Source organism: Rhincodon typus, chromosome 13 (genome assembly GCF_021869965.1).
Source record: "Rhincodon typus isolate 14 chromosome 13, sRhiTyp1.1, whole genome shotgun sequence".
Classification (NCBI taxonomy): domain Eukaryota; kingdom Metazoa; phylum Chordata; class Chondrichthyes; order Orectolobiformes; family Rhincodontidae; genus Rhincodon; species Rhincodon typus.
In genome coordinates, this window is record NC_063344.1 from 64,704,942 (window position 1) to 64,725,015 (window position 20,074).

Sequence of the window (20,074 nt, forward strand, 5' to 3'; positions counted from 1 at the left end):
GGCAATCCTATCTCTGGAGCCCCGAACTTCCCATGATACACCTTGCCTGCACATCCTGGACACCATGGGCAATTTCAGCACGGCCAATCCACCTAACCTGCACATCTTTGGACTGTGGGAAGAAACTGGAGCATACAGAGGAAACCACTGAGAATGTGCAAACTCCACGCACAGTTGCCCGAGGGTGGAATCAAACCCAGGTTCCTGGTGCTGAGAGGCAGTAGTTTTAACCACTGAGCCACCGTGCTGCCCCAGGTATTACGAACAGGTCCAATTGAGTTAGAGGCAGCTCCAAGTCTAGTTTCCCCCAAACAAACCCTTGCCATTTAACCATTTAAAGTCAACCTGACCTCATTTGCCCCAATTTCCTTTTCACTGGTTTGATCCTGTTTTTAATCAGATCTGTTTTTCCCCTTGTGCCCTCCTCAAAGTTAATGAAACAATTTGAAAACCGAGTTTGATGAACCGTTTTCTTTTGAAAAGGAGAATTTATTCTTGGGATTGGGTTTTAATGCTGCATGGAGTCAAGGGATTGGGTTTTAATGCTGCATGGATCCAAGGAATTGGGTCAATGCAGTTTAAGTTACAGATCAACCGTGCATTAATTAATGCCTCGTCCTGTATTCTTAATCTCCTGGTTCCCAGAATTTGGAAAGGGCTGGTTTTGACATTCCTGGCAATTATTAATAGGCATCGCAACCTGGATTGCTGAAACATCTTGTGGCGTTAAAGCTTATTTGTAGATATCTGAAGGTGAGCAGCATGACTGCCTTTCGTTGGACATTCACTGGTTTACTGATTTGCTTTTCTCCTGGTGAGTGAGAAAAGAGGTGGGATTTGGAGATTTAAACGGAGAGTTTTTGTTTTAAATGTAGCTGCAACAAATTGCCTCCTTTCATAGAAGGACAAAATTGAGAGTCTTAAAAAGTAAAAGGTTTCCATCAAGTTTCATCCTTTTATTGAAATCTTACTTTAGGACTGTCGGAATTGTTACAGCACTGGAGACCACTCTGTCCATCAAGTACATACCTAATCTAATTAGTCCCATCCCTTGCTATATTTGTAGGAACAGGAGGTGGCCGTTTAGTCCATTAAGCCTGCCCTGCTATTCATTGCAATCATGGCTGATTGAAACTTCAGTGCATTTTACTAACCCATCCCCATAACTCCAGACACCATTAATAATCAAAATCTAATGATCTTAATTAAACAGTTTCAAAGACCAAGTTCCTACAGCCATCTGGAAGGTTGACAACTCTGAAATGGCATTCCCTTTAAACTGTGCCCCCGGCTCTAGATTCCCCAGCCGGGGGAAACATGTTACCTCTATCTACCTTGTCTATCCCTTTTAAATATTTTGTAAGTTTCAATGAGATCACCTCGCATTCTTTAAAACTCTAGAACATTTGGACCCAGTTTACGCAATTTCTTCAGAGGACAGTTCCACCAACCTTGGATCAAGTCTGTCGAACGTCTACTGCTATAGAAGGAGTGCAACAATATATCTTAAGTAAAGTAAGGAACCTAAAACTGCGCACACTATTCCAGATGCTCTGTAGGCAAATTCTTATACATTTGGAGCAAGACTTCGTGACTCCTGTATGCAGATATTTTTTGTCATAAATGTTAACATTCTGTTAGCCATCCTAATAGCTTGCTGCATCTACATGTTAGCCTTTAGAGACTTACCAACCTGGGTATTCAAGTACATCTGCACTTGCCAACTTTTATCATTTAAGGAATATTCTGCACATTTGTCTGTCCCACCAAAGTGGATCACCTCCATTTCTCCATCTGTATTCCGTCTACCATGTTCTTGCCCATCTTCCTCACAATACACATTTCCATTTAGCTTTATCTCGTATGGAGTTATTACATTTTCTCAAGCACTTTCACTGCTACTGATTGTAAGATTAACAGCTCTGTAACATGTTTTCTCTCTTGCTCCCTTAATGGAGTGCCATTTGTTGCCTTCCAATCTGCAGAGATCATTCCTGCATCTGTAGTGTTTTGGAGGGTAATCACCAATGCATTGACTATCTATGGCCATCTCCTTCAACACAGTGGAACTGGGCGTAGACACAGTGATCATTTAGTTTCTCTGCCATTTCTCTCTCCCTCATTATGAATTTCCCAGACTGCCTGTAATGGGCCCACATTCATTTTAGCCAAACTTTTTCCTTTTTACATTCCTGTGGAAGCTTTCCAGTTTGTTTTTGTGTTTTTACTAGATTGTATTCTTATTCTAAGCTCCCTTGTCAGCTTCATGGTCTTCCTTTGTTGTAATCTAAACCTCCCAAATCTCAGGATTGCTAATATTTTATTGCAACTTTCTTGGCATTGTGCTTTGTATCTTATGCAATATTGCACCTCCTTTTGTTAGCCACGGTTGACTGACCTTTTGAGCTTTTGCACCTTGAACAAATTTGCATCTGTAAGTCATGCAACAGTTCTTCAGAGATTACCCACTGCCTGTGGACAACTATGTACTTTCCCAGTCCTCCACAGCCAATTTTTGTGCCTTATGTCTTCAAATTTACAATATTCAAATTTAACTCATTCGAGTTCAGAATGAACTCCCTTACTCTGTTATAACGTAAAATGCTGTCGCACTGTGACCACTCATTCCTAATTTTTTTAACAACGAAATTGCTGATGAGCCCTTTTTCATTACATAATACTAAATTTAAAGTAGCATGTCCTGTAGTTGGCTCCTCAACGTACTGTTCTAGAAAGCCATCTCTAACACAGTCCTCCATAGCTCTAATGCTAAATTGGTTTACTTAATCTATATGCAGATTGAAGCCATCCATGGTAACTGTGTTGCCCATGCTACATACCTCTCTCATATCCTGATTAAAACCATGCCCCACACTGCCAACTACTGTTAGTGGCCTATGAATAACTCCGATCAATGTTTGCAGCTCTTTTTTTTTCTTGGTTCTACTCTCAGATTCTGCACATTGCTCTTACAATCTGAGATCCTCCCTTCTGATCCCAGCCCTTATTGTTAGCACAACACCACCTCCTTTTTCCTCCTGGTCTGTCCTTCCTGAATGTCAAAAAGCCTTGAATTTTCAGTTTCCAGTCCTGGTTACCATACAACTTTGATTCTGTGATGGCAGTTAGATCATACCCATATCTATCTTTGAGAGATTTCTTCAGAGATTTCTTGTGAATGCTGCATTTTTTTCAGGTTTAGTGTCTTTCTTGTCTTTTCAACGTCTTTCTGCTTTTGAAGCATGCACAGTGCTTGGCTGTTTCTCCTGTCTTCTAATCTCTGTAGCACCTTTTTATTTCCTTCCTTCCGATCTGCTAACCCCTCTGGTTCCCATCCCACGACAAGCTGGCTTATATCTACCCCAGCAGCCGTAGCAAATCTCCTTGTGGGGATATCTGTCCCAGTCACGTTAAGATGTAACCTGTCTTGCTCACGCAGATGCCACGTGCCTCAGAAATCTCATTCCTGCACTCCTATGCCAGTTCTCCAGCCTTGTACTAAATTTGTCAGTGTGCTCGCACATGGCCCTAAGTGATCCTGGGATTGCTGCTGTTGAAGTCTCTGCTTCTAAGTTTCCTGAATAATTCCCTGAAATCTGCCTTTGGGACCTTGTGCCTCTCATGTCATTGGTACCAATGTGGAACACAACTTCTGGCTGATCTTTCCCCCTCTCCTAGGAGGATGTTCAGCATCTGCTCTTGTGGTATCCTTGACTCTGGCACCAGGGAGGTAGTGCATCATCCTGGAGGCATGTTTCAGACATGCCTGTCTGACCGTGATTTCTGTAGATGATTTTCTGCCTTGTGTAGTGACTCATATTATCTCCTCTGTCACTACCCTCATAGACAGTGGATTCCAGGTCATTGTCACTCAATGCATTTTTAAGGAGAATATCCTTTTTTTTTTCTTTCCTGAATCTCTTGCCCATAACGTGTAAAATTGCGTCCTGTACTCCATTGTCCCAACAACAACAACTTTTGTCCTTGGTGCAACTTAGTGATTTTGTTACGGGTGGATTTAAGGAGGTCCTAGGGCTTGGGTTGGTCATGGTTTGATCCGTTTTCCTTTTGTGCAATTAGACGATGGATCTCCGGCGATGGTGCTGACTCGTGGTTAGTTTTGCTGGCTTTGCAGTCAGTTGTTGATTCTTTTTGCTGTGCAAATCCACGCAAAACTGACTGTGTTTTGGCCATTACAACAAGCCCACCGATACCTGCATGGGTGAGCATTGATCTAATTCTGAACAGCATCAGGAATGCAGTCTATTTGTTACATTTCGGAAGACTGGGACTAGAGGACAGGACTAAGCAACAGGGTAGATTGTGATGTACACCAAGGCAAGGAATGTCTGATCTAGTCCCCTGGCAACCTGTCTGTGCAGTAAAATATTAAGATGCCCCTAGAAGGGTTAGTGTGTGAACAGTTTGGGCAACTGATTTTAATTCTTTCTCAGTTCGTGAATGGACCAGAGTTGGACAGGTGGCCGAATCTAGTATATACCTTTTGCCAATGCATATTGACCTCTGAAGACACTGAAACAGAATTAATAGGTATGGCCTGAACTGGTGATGCTGGTATGGTCAAGGTTCTGTTGGCAATTTTCTAGTAACTTAATTGCCTCACTGTGTTAAAATATTTCACGTACGCACTTGCTAACATCTGTCAGGTGCAAGGCTGCATTCCTCTCTTGTGTTAATGTCTAACTGAGATAGACTCTGTCCCACTGGCTATCGCCACTAGTTCAGATTGATCATTGGTTGGGAGCTCATTGGGCTACCCCTTTTTAGATCCTATGGCCTGGTTGAAGTTCTGTACAGTGAGCTGTGAAACCAAGGAGAGGTGTGTGCAGCTGTCAAGAGGCTGGGATGCAGTTCCCCATCCCCCCCACCCCCTCCCTGTTTTGTCTAGGTTGGGATGGGCAGCAGTATTTACGTTTTATTTGATATTGCACTTGTCCCGGCCTATACAGATCAAGAGGCAAGGATGTCATGTGGGGTTTGGATACTTTAACTGTTACAGATACTGTTCAGAGTGCTCATCGACTGAGTGTTGTTGTAATTAATGGGTGTTCTCTTTTCCCTGCTTACTCCCTTTTGTGTGTCCTGTTACATATTCCCCATTTATCTGTCTGTCCATCTTTGCCCCTCTTTTCCTTGTTAAGACTGGCCAGTGTTGAGAGGCGGAGACTGGAGCAATTGCTGGGTTTCCCATGAAGCATTGCACTTGTCTCGGTCCGACAGTGCTGGTATAACACCACTGCTCGTTTGTTTGCTGACCGCTGCTCAGTTGCACCCCTTCGTTGCCATTATCTCAAGCGAGTAGACGGTCCCACCCAAATGTTGTGCCATACAGGTCACCTGAAGTTCCATTCCAGGCTGAGATTGGGTAAATCTCATGGCCGTAGTGGGGAGGATGGCACAAAGGGTAACTGGTAAACTGTTGTGCATGCTGTCCACCAGAAATATATCCAGTCTTGTCATTTAGCACCCTTGCTGGGTAACGATATGATCATAGTCAAATCATTTAAGGATTGTTGGAAACTTTTTCCAATGGTTGAGAAGCTGCCCATGTTTATACACTGCATGCAGGATGAGTAGGAGGCATGGATATCTAATTCCTCTGGGGGGCCGGGGTGGGAAAGAGGGGGATGGAAGGAGGAATTCGGTTACTCTTTGTTGCCTCCACCAAATTTAAACAATGGGAGATTCCAGAAAAGCAGGCAGCCAGGGTGGAGTCTGTCCATTTCTGCCATTCTGGCCATGTTAGTTTATGGTGAAATGTTGAAGGGCACCTTTATTGCACCAATTGTGTAGGTGAACTGCTAGTTACTATGATCAATGTGTGCATCTTCCAGGCTTTGTGCAAGATGATTTGTCTCTCCATTTGGATTCTGGACCAGACTCATCCACACTCAGAGATACAGTGACAGTGGTCATGCCTTACTGCTTGTTTGTTTTAATTTGATTAATGAAAGGGTATTGCACGCTTTAGTAAATGTTAATCTTCCTAACCTTGTTGGCATCTGTTGCTGCTGCTTTCCCTGTTGCATTCTGTACCTGGTTTTGTCCTAAAATGTGCTGTTACACTTTTGGAAGGAAGACCATTAAACATTTGATTACTGGACAAATGGTGTGTGTGCTTTTGTGTTGAAAAGTCAAGAGTTGAACGTGTAAAAACTAAGATGCCTTTCCTGACTCGTGTAATGAGATTCTTGTGGAGATTGGTTGAATGAGCAGGATATTAGAGATACAGCAGTATACTATACACATAGGTTCTAATAGTGCTGGGGAAGAACTCTTCCCAGTTCATTTGAATGTAAGAGCAGTAGGACTGTGCTACTGGCCTTAGACTGCTGCACATGGCTGAACTGCACTTTGTTGCTGTATTATGCACCTTCCAGCTAGTTCTGCTTTCCACAATAATTTATATGTGTGTTACATATCTATATCTATCCCAGGTCATTCCCCTGCAACACTTTTAGAATCCATAGCCTTTCTATTGTCCCTGCATCATTTTACATTTTTCGTCATTAAATTTCGTCTGCCATTTGGCTTCCTATTCCAGCAAATGTGGTGTTTTATATTTAGTACCATCTTCTGAGTTCACAACTCTTCCAGGTTTTGTTACCCATGTATTTTGTAATTATCTCTGCATCTCAATCCTCTAACTGTCATTGTCTGGGTCTGTGTCTGTCAGTTCACTTCTCCCACCTACCCCTGCTGTCTTCAGCATATATAACATTTTCCTAGCTGCTATCAGTTCTGAAAGAGGGTCACTGGGCTGAAACATTTAACTCTGCTCTCTCTCTCTATCTCTCCACAGATGCTGCCAGACCTATTAAGTTTCGCCAGCAATTCGTCTTTGTTCCAGATTTCTAGCATTTGCAGTTCTTTGTTTTATTTGACCTGAACATGATGTTGCCTCTGAAATCTGTCAGATGTGTACTTTTTTTTAAAAACACAAAGTTACCCATATCCACCCTCTATACCTTTTTACCAATTATCTTAAATCTCTGTATCACTTGCTAATCAAAACAATTTCTCTCTATTGACTTTATCTGGGCACTTCATAATTTTGACCATCTCACTTAATTCTCCTCATTCTCATTGTAAGAATTAAATTCACAGATTTTCATGACTGTTCACAATACTGTAGCTCCTCATTCCAGCTACTGTTCTAATTAACCTCTTCTGTAGCCTCTCTTGTACCTCCTTAAACAGTGAAGTTTAATATTAGCACTAAAAATCTGCCCAATAGAGTTTAACTCTGGTCAAGCCAGTGTGAAATAAACATAGTATGAGTTCCATGCTTGTGTTCTATAAAGGTCTCTTAAAAACCAGAAGGGAAATAGGTGGGTTTGGGTGGAGTGAGGGATTAAAACCTGAGTAAGACTTGCTGATCCAAACTTGCCCATTTCTGGCTTGAATTGAAATTGCAAGGTGCATGGTCAGCTAACCTGTTTGGAGGCGGCATGGTGGCTCAGTGGTTAGCACTGCTGCCTCACAGCACCAGAAACCCGGGTTCGATTCCACCCTTGGGTAACTGTGCAAACTCCACACAGACATTCTCCCCGTGTTTGCGTGGGTTTCCTCTGGGTCCTCGGGCTTCGTCCCACAGTCCAAAGATGTGCAGGCTAGGTGGACTGGCCGTGCTAAATTTCCCATAGTGTTCAGGGATGTGTAGATTTGGTGGATTATACGGAAATGGGTCTGGGTGGAATGCTCTGAGGGTCAGTGTGAACTTGTTGGGCCAAAGGGCCTATTTCCACACTGTAGGGATTCTATGAAATATGACAAAGCTGAAAACATGTTGTCACTAAAGTTTTTCAGATCTTAGTTGCTGTTGGCTGAATTTCAAGTCTGTTGGGAGTCCCTACTGCTTGGTGGATTTAGGTGCATTCGCCTGCTATGTACTTCCTGCATTGAGATACCTACTGGAGAAACCTCTGGGCTCTCCTGACGCCCCATAATATCCATCTCCGAGTTTTCTCAAGACTTATTGAATCCAGGCTTTGTTCTGTTTCCCCTCCCACCACCTCTTTGAGGTGTCTGCCTCCCTGGTTTCCCTCAGATTTGCAGTCTCCACTCCTCTAAGATCACAAACCCCCCAAACAGGTTTCTGCCCTGCCCTGAGGCTCCCTATCCTATAGTCACTGACTTCAACCACCACCACCCCCCCCCACACAAAGAAAAAAACTACCATGTGATTGGCAGCCCTTCTGACTTGTCTCCTTCCTCCCCCAACACCTTTTGGAAAGTTATCTTGCATTTTTTTTTTGTAATTTTGATTGAGGGCAGTAATGGGAGAAGGACCTAACAAGCACAGATACTGCAGGAGAAATTCAGATCTGGCAGCATCTATGGAAAGAGAAACAGCATTAATACTTTGTGTTCAGGATGAGTTCTTCAGAATTGGCATGCACAGATACTGTCAAACCTGCTGAGTTTCTCCAGTATTTTGTTTGACAGTATCTGCATAATTTTGCTTTCATTAAAGGACTTCTTAAAACCAAGGGTTGTGGGAGGGATTAATGCTATTTTAAAAACAAATTACTGAAACTCATGGTAAGTATAGTTTGCTGTGTTTGTTTTTCAAGCAGTAGGATAGGGATGGTTCCAGACACCGACAAGTGACACCAGGGACTGCATACAAAGTGAAATTTGGCCAGCAACAAGTAACTGATTGGTTTGCCATGTTGTGACCAACTATGGATGACAAAGACCACCTGCCTGTCAGCAATTATGTAGTTGGCTTCTGAGCAGCTGTACAGCTTGTACGTGCTAATGATATTGCCAGCCACATTTTTTGACCTCCAGAAGGGGAAATGGTGAGACACTCAGCAGTAGAAAATACATGAACCTTGAAGAAAGCCAGTTTATTTTCCCACGCTGGTTGCTCAAAGTTGTTGCCTTTAACCAATAAGTCAGATCTCTCTATAATTTGTAAACCATGTCTCCTGCAAGGAAGAGTACCTGGAAAAGAGACTGAAGACCAGAAAGTCCTGGCAAGCAAAAGGATCATTTCAGAAAACCCTGTGAAACGGGCCACAGAACTGCCTTACCAGTTTTTCCTTCCACCCAAAGCACCAATTTTTTTTTTTGGAGGCGGGGTGGTTGGTCTGTATTTGAATATGAGAGACTTTGGAGGTGGGTGTAAATGAGTTATAGTTTTAACTAGTAGACATGTATGTCATCTATATATTAGTTTATCTGTAGCTAAAATGTAATTTTGTGATGAATTATAATTGTAATTGAAAACTAGTTCCCGTTTCCATTAACCTGGGTATACGAAGGTGAGGTAAATTGGGCGATTTTGCATACTTGGATTAAAATCTTTAACTTTGAGATGACTGAGAATAGCAGGGCTTGATTTCTACTGGGGCACAAAACCTACAGTGTGTGTCTTGAGTTATGACCAACACACAGTGGCACAGGTGAGTGAAAATGCCCCAGCTCAATATATGAAGCCGAGCATCCAGTACATCAGGAACTGCTGAGGCTTCTTTACATGACTACACCAACAAGAAGTTGCCTTCAATGATTTGACCAAACTGTCCCATATGACTGGGGTAAGTTGTACTGAATCTGCAGTGTGAAAATCACAGAAACTGCTTTTTAAAATCCTTCTTCCTTTGATCTGCTCCTGACGGCACAAGACAGACACAACCTGGGCTATCGTGCAACAACTGATCTGTCTATTCAGTGAAAACCTTTTTTCTCCACTACAACATACAGACAGAAAATGAAAAAAAAACTCAAATGTAGCAGCGTTTATACCCTGAGGGTGTTCTGTACAACCCGTGTAGTGCCTTTTATAGGAGTAACGTGTTTTAAATGTAACAAACAGCAGCTGATTCACCCAAGAGCTCACAAACAGCACTGAAGTTGACGAACAGTTGATCAGTTTTACTGAAAGTAAAATGCTGAGGTTTGGAAATGAAATCATAAAAAGCTGAAAAAACAGGTTTAGCAGCACCTGTGGATTGTTGTTTCAAGTCCAGTAGAATTTCAGAACTGGAGGGTGCTGGTGATTTGGTTTTACCTTGTTGAAAATGGAGGGAGAAACAAGCATGATGAAGGGAAGGTCAGGGAAAGGTTGGGAGGTGAGATTGTTGTGGAACAGAAATCGTAAGGAATGGTTACGGAGAAGGGACAAAACGCTGATTTGATTTTAAAGTAGGTGTTAGTAGAAGAAAGCAAAGATGTAAAAACAAGGTATGGGAATGGGAGCAGAGAAATCAAAATGTAGGATAGAATTTACCATCTGAATGTGTTGAACTATCGAGTCCAGAAGGCTGAAAAATGCTCAGTTGCAAAATGAAGCCTTGTTCTTCCAGAGATAGTAGGAACTGCAGATGCTGGAGAATCTGAGATAACAAGGTGTAGAGCAGGATGAACACAGCAGGCCAAGCAGCATCAGAGGAGCAGGAAGGCTGACGTTTCAGGCCTAGATCCTTCTTCAGAAGGGGTCTAGGCCAGAAATGTCAGCCTTCTGCTCCTCTGATGCTGCGTGGCCAGCTGTGTTCATCCAGCTCTACACCTTGTTCTTTCAGCGTGTGTTGGGTTTCACTGGACCACCACAGTAGGTCCACAGAACAGAAATGAGCTTGAGCAAGATGATGAAAGGGTGAGTGAACAGAAGCTTGAGTCATGCTTGCCGATCGAGCTGAGCTGTTCTGCAAAGCGTTCTGCATTTGTTTGCCTCAGCGTGAGCAACAGATACAGTAGACTAGATTGCAAGTACGTGTAAATTGCTGCTTCACCTGGAAGGAGTGTTTGGGACCTTGGTGTTGTAATTGTTTTATTCATGTGGGCTGGGAAAACTGGAGAATGCATATGTTCTTTCCATACAATCCCTACAGTGTGGAAACAGGTCCTACAGCCCAACAAATCCACACGGGACTCTTGGCGCCTCCTGCCCAGACCCATTCCCCAAACCCACCTAATCTACACATCTCTGAACACCATGGGATAATTTAGCGTGGCCAATCCACCTAACCTGCACATCTTTTGGACTGTGGGAGGAGACTGGAGCACCCAGAGAGAAAACACAGTTGCCCGAGGGGGAATCGAACCTGCGTCTCTAGTGCTGTGAGGCAGCAGTACTAACCACTATGCTGCCTATGTGTGGGTGTGGGATCATTTACATCTACCTCCAAAGGCCTTTCAGGATGCTGATAATATTACATTATTGCTTATTCTCAAGATGTCAACCTGTGAAGTAGGAGGCCATATATTTTCTTTCGTTTGCCATTAATAAACTCTGCTGCATTTTAAATTAGCCATGTCTTGCCACTCTCTAGAGGAGGATCTTTGTTCTTGTTCATTAAAGTAACCCTCCTTATTAACCACTAGGGATGTCCATGTGTTATTCCTGCAGCTTCCAAACTGATGGGTCCCTGGCTCATCATTAACTTGCATGTATGTTCAGTTCTAATGAAAGGTCATTAGCCTAAAACATTACCTGTACTTCTGTCTCACCAGAAACTGCCAGACCTGCTGAACATTTCCAGAACTTTATGCTTGTGTTACAGATTTCCAGCGTCCACAGTGCACTGTATTTGTGTTTTTTCCAGCTGTTCTAAGCTAGGCAAGAGTCGAAGCACATTCCAGGGGACGTGAATCAGACTAAAAAATTGACACCATGTAAGGGAATATAATGTTAACAGATGACCAAACAGTTCTGTCATAGGGGTAAGTGTTAATGAAAAATAAGGGAGGACTAAGAGGCAGAGAGGGCATTCCTAGTCCTTTGAAGCTCGGTTGGTGAAAGCATGTCTATCAATTGTGGAGAACCTTGGACAATGCACAGAGCTAGAGGAATACAGAGATGCTGTAGTGAGTGCAGCATCAGAGATTGTCGTGGTTTCTCTCCACAGTGCACTCAGAACCACTCCCCAATCATTATCTCCCTTTTACACAGGTGTAGGCCAGTGACTCTATCCTGCCTGTTTTGCTCTTGGACGGACAAAGAGATAAAAACAATGAACAACATAGTTGAAGTAGGTTTTAGTGTCCATCAAAAGGAAGTTAGACCAGGGACAAAATCCCTGCAAGGTCCAGGTAGATAAAATTCTCCCTCAAGCTGCTGTTTGCTGTCCAGTGTAAACACCAGCTTTTGTTTAAATCAAAGCAAAGAAATGCAGATCCTGAATATGCTAATGAGGTTCAGAATTTGCTGGAGAAACTCAACAGGTCTGGTAGCATCTGTGGAGAGTAAACAGAGTCAAGTCCAGTGACCCTTCTCCAGACTTGTCTGAAACATTAAGTCTGCTTTCTCTGCACGGATGCAGCCAGATGTGTGGAGTTTCTCTAGCTATTTCTGTTTTAGCATTCAATTTAAGCCTGAGATGTTGAAATAACACAGCAACACAAAATTGAGCAAAGATCCCATTCTGCCTCCCTATAGTATTAGATCCTGGTGAGTGGGCAAGTATTAAGAGAAAAACTGGTGTTGTGGAAGAATGATCACAAAACTACTTTTTAATTCAGCTACTTATTAAGAAACTGCACAGACAAATAACGAAACAATTATTTAAACTTTCTAGCAACCAAAACAAGACCCCTCAAAGTAAAGCCTCACTATTCAACTTAGCTATTATCTGACTAATGTAGCTACAGTGTCTCTGCACGTACCCAGTTTCATCCTTGTGCAGTGTTCTGCTGAAGAATCGTGGAGTTGAATTGTTATACCATTTCCTCTCTGTCATGTTTGTGGTATTGATGATCTTTTAGATTCTTGCATCCCTAACATTGGTTACACTTCTGGAGTCCTCAAGCCTGTAGCTTGCAGCCTTAGAAATAATTTGCCTGGTCCTTGTCATATTCAGTGTTAGCTATCTGTTTGAAGGCACAACTTTTCCTGCAACAAACCCCTCTTTGACAGGACGTTCCTTCTGCAGGCAGTCTTAGCGCCCATTTGTCATGGGGCAGCAGGTTATCAAGCAGGGTTACCTCCTCTCTCTCTCTCTCCCAGGAAACAAGCTTGTTTATGTTGCTTCAACTGCTTCTTCTCGTGGCTGGTTAATTAGCATGTGTTCTTAATTCCTTTGTAATAGTTTGACCTTGTCCCTTTTATCTCACGAAATGGTTTATTCTAGAAAACATTGCTGCTAATACTTTGAAACCATGAGCAGTTATTGAAATTTTGAAGTTTACAGTATCACAATGGGAACGTTGGACCCTAGAGCACCTGGTTGTGTCAGGGGTTAACTAATTTTCTCTTACAGTACATACAGCTCACTGCCAAACTTGACTTTCAGTTGTTCATTGAGAAAATATTTACAAAAGGGTACAAAGTGACATTTGGTTAGGAGATACACTTTGATCATAATTGGAAACAAACATAATCTGCTGCTTGTTTGTATTATTTTTAACTGGGATGTGGAGACAACTAGGGTGGTCTTGAGATGCAATTGGCAAAAGAGAATATCAACCACACACTAAGCCCTTGCAATGAGCGAAGCTCTCAGCTAACCTCCACTACAGTCTTGTAGGTAATCCCTCCTGCAGAGATATGAATCCACAATACTTTGTGGAGCCATGAATGATGGTGGGCTATTCAACCATCCTCTCCAGCACCACCTTCACCCGTGACCACCCCCTCTCTACCATGCACACACACACACACATTTCTGAAGGGTTGGTAATAGTGATCAGGGTGAACAAATCTGTATGCTTTCATGTTAGCTCAATTCTAACTAATCATTCAATTGGAACCCAACACAGACCAGGGGACGTTATTGAGCATGAATTGAAAAAAACTCGCTCTCTATCTCTGTTCCAACTTTCACACCAGGGCTCACCCTAATACCTTATACAGATGCCCATTGACCATTCCCCTGGGATGTGGAAGCAACCTTGAATGAAGAAAAGAATAACTGGCAAAAGTTGGCATGTCAACAGTGCCTGCTAAAGACTGAGAAATGGATTAATGCAAGGGTAGGTCTGAATTGTGTGATACACTGAAAATGTCATGCTACACTAGTCAAATTAATCATGTTACAGGAAGAAGTCAGATAAGGCCCATGTGTGTTTGAGTTCCAGACCAGAGTCCTGGTCCCACCTTGTGTTAGCATTGTTACTGAATAGCAAGACTTGATGGGGGCTAATACAGAGGACTGCTACAACATGAAGGAATCATGATGACTGCTGGGATAGCTGTTCAGCTGCATGCTGCAATGCATGTGGTCACACACCAGCTGTACTCAATGTCAAGAGAAACTTACTCATAGGGAATACTGCACTCTTTGCAAACTGTTGTGCTCAGTCTGTCTTGAGTTTGACAAAAGGAAATGAGACAAAGCATCCCATCTTATGCATCACTATACAGTAAATTACAAGAGGCTGCCTGGACCTTCAGCAGCAAAGTTTCTCTCTAAAGGTTTCCATCAGACTTGACCTTCAGTTGAGAACCATTAGGCTTCCTCTTCCACCAGTTGTCCCACTCTATGTCCTTGCCATGCTACATTTGCAAAGGAGCTAACAGAGAGCTGTGTGTGGAAAACATTTAGTTCAGCATAGACCTATAAACTACCAAAAAATGACCTTAGCACCAACCACGCCCTGTAAAATATTCAAACTTTAAAATACTATTGGGAAGCACTACAATCATGTGGAATTGCATCAGTAGCAGAAAGCAATAGTCCAGCAATTAATTTCTGAGTGATTTGTGAGCCTTTTAGTGACACTATTGCTGCTTAACACGATTTTCAGCTGAGGGAAATTAAAAGAAGGTTCTGGCTGTAGAATGATCTCCAGACAATGGTAGTCATGGGGTCAACCAGCTAACCTAGACCAGTGAGGATCAACATTTGAGAAGTCTGCTTTTCATAAAAGTTTTTGCCACTAAAATCTGCTCAGTACAGCATCCATAACTCCCCACTAAAGTAGGGACAGGGTAGCATTTCAATTGGCTGTCAAACTGGCAGTGAAAATGAACCTTTGAGCAGTTGTTGAGGTTTAGTGGGAGTATGGCTGTCCATTCAGATGTTGTAGATGATTAATGTCCCATGTCTACTCTGATGGGGATTGGATGCAAAATCTCAAACAGCTATACCAGGGTGGCACTTCCTCTCTGAAAGGTCCATGGGCAATCGTTGCATTTTCCACTTCTAGAAACTGAGTAGCCTCTGATAAACAGGAGCTGTCTCATCACACAGGATTCAGGATCATCCCATATCAATGGTTTCATTTACATGTTGCAGATGGGACAGTTCTCTGCATTTCAAACAATGATTAGATAATGAACAGAAGCAGTTACCTTGATTACTGCATTCACTACAAATTCATAGACACCAGGCATTCATACACCCTCCAGCACCCTCTATGAACACTAATACACCCTCATTTACATTCTTGTACATCCGCACCCCCATTTACCTCCTCATCAAAGCTCAGCTGTAGACCTTATTACTGCCTTGATCCAAACAAAGGTGAAAAGATCTGACTTCAAACAATTAATTAAATGTCACCAGCCTTGACAATAAGATGGTATTGACGAAGTGTGGCATCAAGGAGCCCTGACAAAATGGGAATTAATGGGAATCGGGGAGATTCGATGCTGAATGGAGTCATACCTGCAAAAAGAAAGATGATTGTGGCTGGTGGATCTGCGCTCCAGGACATCTTTGCAGGAGTTTCTCAGGGTAGTGTCCAAGGCCCAACCATCTTTAACTACTTCATCAATCACCTACCCTCCATCACAATGGCTGAGATGGAGATGCTTGCTAACAATTGAACCTTGTTTAATGTCACTTGTGACTTCCAAGAAACCAAAGCAGACCATGTCTGTATGCAGCGAGACCTGGATATCCATGCCATGCAAGAGTCCATCAATGACCATCTCCAACAATCGCCCCATGGCATTCAATGACATTACCACCATTGAATCCTCAATCATCAATATCCTGGGGGCTAAAGTTGACTAGAACTTAGCTAGGCTAGCCAATATAAATACTGTAGCTATATAAGAGTAGCTGGGAGGCTAGGAATTCTCTGGTGAGTAAATCATCTCCTGACTCCTCAATGCATATCCACCATCTACAAAAGAGAAGTCAGCAGTGTGAGGGCAATATCAGCAACATTCAAGAAGCTCGACAATATCCAGGACGAGAGAGTAGGAACTGACGATGCTGGAGTCAGAAGTAACACAGTGTGGAGCTGGAAGAACACAGCAGGCCAGGCAGCATCAGAGGAACAGGAAAGCTGACGTCTTGGATCAGGACCCTTCAGAAATTGGGGAGGGGAAGGGGGCTGTGAAATAAATAAAGGGGGGGGGGTGTTGGGCTGGGGACAGTAGGTGGGATGGTGATAGCAGGTAGGTCTGAAGAGATTACCAGAGGGTTGCATGGGAGAGAGATCCACTGAGGTCTTTCCGGAGGAAGGAGGATAACTTCTTCAAGGTGGGCATCCTTAGAAGAGGCTTCACAGTGGGGTTATAACTCACTCAGATATAGTGGGAACTGCTGTTGCTGAAGTCTGAGATAACACAGTGTGGAGGATGAAGCAGCTTGCTTCATTAGAATTCCATTTAACACATCCAACCACCAATGCACAGTAGCAGCAGTGTGTACCATTTACAAGATGCACTGCAGCAACTCACCAAGGGTCCTTAGACAGCACCTTCCAAACCCATGACCTGTGCCACCCTGAAGGACAGGGGCAGCAGATGTATGGGAGCACCACCACCTGCAAGTTCCCCTCCAAGCCACTCACCATCCTGACTTGGAAATGTATTGCCGTTCCTTCACTGTTGCTGGGTCAAAATTCTGGAATTCCCTCCCAATGGGCATTGTGAGTGTACCAACACCACATGGACTCCTTAAGAAGGTTGCTCACCAGCACCTTTTACAGGGCAATTAGAAATGGACAACACAATATGGGCCTTTCTAGTGCAGTGACACCTTCAAGCTGTGAATAATTTGCTGTGTTAATCCTCCCCCTGTATTTCTCACTCTCCCTAATGAGATTTGGAATCCTATGTTTGTTTCACTTAGCTGGGGATTTGTATAAAATTACATTGATCTAGAACATTGGTGAGGTCTCTTCAAGAATACTGTGTCCAGTTCTGTTCACCCAGTTATACGGAGGATATTATTAAGCTGGAGAGGGTTCAGAAGAGATTTAGCATGATGTTGCCAGGTATGGAAGGTTTGAGTTATAAAGAAAGGTTGGTAGGCTGGGACTTTTTTCACTGGAGTGTAGGAGGTTGAGACGTGACCTGGTAGAAGTTTATAAAATAATGAAGGATGTAGATAGAGTTAATGGTAGTTGTCTTTTCCCTAGGATTGGTGGATTTCAACACCAGGGGATACATTTTTAAGGTGAGAGGAGAGAGATTTAAAAAAGACATGAGTCAATTTTTTTTTACACAAAGGGTGCTTTGCATGTTGAATGAACTTCCTAAGGAAGTGGTGGATGCGGGTACTGTTACAACGTTTGAAAGACATTTGGATAGATGCATGAATAGGAAAGGTTTGGAGGGATATGGGCCAGGAGCAGGCAGGTGGGACTAGCTTAGTTTGGGATTATGTTCAGCATGGACTGGTTGGATGAAAGATCTGTTACCGTGCTGTATGACTGTATGAGAGAGATCTGGTTTAATTTAGTAACCACAATTTTTCACACTGTCAATAGGTGGCAGAATAACACCATTATGAACAGCATTGTTAAAACAAAGTTATTAAATGGTAAAGGGTTTCCACCTGCTCACCAGGAGCCTAGCCTCAAATTCCCAGCCTCACAGGTGGTGCATTTCTCACGCAGGGTCATGCAGCATGGAAACAGACCCTTCGGTCCAATTCATCCATGCTGGTCAAGTTTCCCAAACTAGACTAGTCCCACTTGCCAGTGTTTGACAAGCCCAATTTTAATCCATTCCAAATACAATCATTCTCAGAGTTGGAATAAGGTTGTGGGACTGGATGGCACATGGGAGATCTGGTGATATGATGTGCTGCTGTAAATGGTAACACCAAGAAGGTGTGCTGGAGATAATGCCAAGAACTGGAAGAGAATCCTGCAGTGGGGACATAATTTCATTTAGAAAGTCAGAGTCTCCTGTAACTCCTAATGCCCAGACGCTATGGCAAAATGCAGCTGGGCTTTGAGATCAAGGGGCAATCGTCGATATATTGACCTCGGTTGCAAGTTTGGGATGAGGTGATGACATAGTGGTATTGACATTGACTAGTAATCCAGAGACCTGGTAATGCTCTGGCCACCCTGGTTTGAATCCTATCATGGCTGCAATAAGATCTAGAGCCAGCGTATGTCATTAACTAGAAAGATGTTTGCAAATGACCAATAAAAGAAGGCAAATGACGAGGTGTTTGAAATTGCAAGAAAATGTGTGCTCTTACAAGGTGACCTGCAGAAAACAGCATGGCAGGATTTGATCAGGCCTAGAGAGCAAAACTGGGGGAAGAGCCAGCAGAAAGAGGGGCTGACCCAGTACAGTTACATGATGTTGTCACAGAGAGGTTGCAAACAAGCTACAGTGGGATGTAAAAGGATGATGGAATGCAGGTGAGCGTGGCATAGCATGGCACCAGATCCTCTGGCAGAAGGAGCTATGAGCGACAGCACAGACTACACGAACATCAGCTAGCAGCAAAACAACACGATGAACTTTCCTTAATATCAGTACACTCGGACAATGAAGGCCATCAGTTTAACTGGGACAATGTAACCATAGTAGCCCAAGCCAAACATAGACGCACACAGGAATTCCTAGAGGCATGGTTCTCCACCCATAATGCAATCAACAAACATATAGAATTGGACCCCACATACAAACCCATACAGAACAAAACCGGAACTGACACTACTCACCATAACAGAACAAATAGTATAAATTCCAAGTGGAGTAGAACAACATTGCTTGATCAGTGGTCTCACTGATGATGTAACCTAGCACGGTGATGAAACGTCTGAACAAAAACAAGCCAGCTCGGCGAGCAAGTCAACAACCTCACCCACAACCCGAGCTACAAATCTTTGCTAAAACCTTAGCACCTACGGGCACAACATGCTAAAACTTGCCCGACAATGGGAAACCTTCGCCAACCGACTGAGCGCTACCCGTGAACAACTTCACTTTCTCCATGAATGTCTCAGGAACCAGGTACTGTCCTGCAGCGTGAAGTACAAACCTACACCCAACAACCCAAAGGTATATAAAATAGAAGAACAGAATGGGCGCAGAATGCTATGGGTGATGATTAATGATGCCCATAACCGACTCTACAAGTACGAATGGGAAATTTTACGCCAAAAATCACAGTACCTAAACACTATGGACCAGCAATGGTCTACAATCCTAGAACAGACCATCGTCATCAATCAATGCAAAACCAAAACTAAGAAGAGACCCAAGCTACAGGAGAAACGCACCAAACTGATCCACCACAAAGACAAGGACAACAACAAACCGGACACATGGATAGGAAACCTATCCAGCAGACAGCTCACAGAAACGGAGAAAGCTGTCCTATTACACTATAACCACAAAGCTGCGAATAGAGCAGACTTCATGGTTGCCCTGGAGACTACATTAAAAGACAACAGACTCATGGACAAAACACAACAAGCCATCCGACAAACTATAATCCCCACACTACACAGAAAAAACAAAGGGGGCAACCTGAACACATTAGAGAGAAAAGCACTAGATAAACTCAAGAAAGACAAGAACATCGTAATTGTACCAGCAGACAAAGGGCACATGACTATCATTATGAACAAACCAGACTACGTTAAGAAAGCACAGGCGTTGTTTGCAGATACAACTACTTACCAACAGGTGGCAATAGACTCAACACCTCAGTTAAGTAATAGGATCACCCAGACACTGAAGAGACTAAAGGATGCAGGACAGATAACCAAGACGGACTACATGAGAATGAAACCAGAAGGCAGGAACACACCCTGCTTCAATGGATTTCCTAAAGTACACAAACCAGACATTCCCCTCAGACCACAAGGTGTAGAGCTGGGCGAACACAGCAGGCCAAGCAGCATCAGAGGAGCAGGAAGGCTGACGTTTCGGGCCTAGACCCTTCTTCAGAAATAA

The 20,074-nt window shown here is 43.2% G+C and overlaps 1 long non-coding RNA gene across 1 annotated transcript in view; it reads left to right on the forward strand.

Annotated features, from left to right (window-relative positions):
• The window catches only part of LOC125484740, a 34,999-nt gene extending 27,445 nt beyond the window's left edge, over positions 1–7,554 (forward strand). The window contains exon 4 of the long non-coding RNA XR_007263553.1: positions 6,824–7,554. This is a non-coding gene — a long non-coding RNA (uncharacterized LOC125484740). The remainder of the gene's footprint in view (positions 1–6,823) is intronic.
• Positions 7,555–20,074: the final 12,520 nt, after the last annotated feature.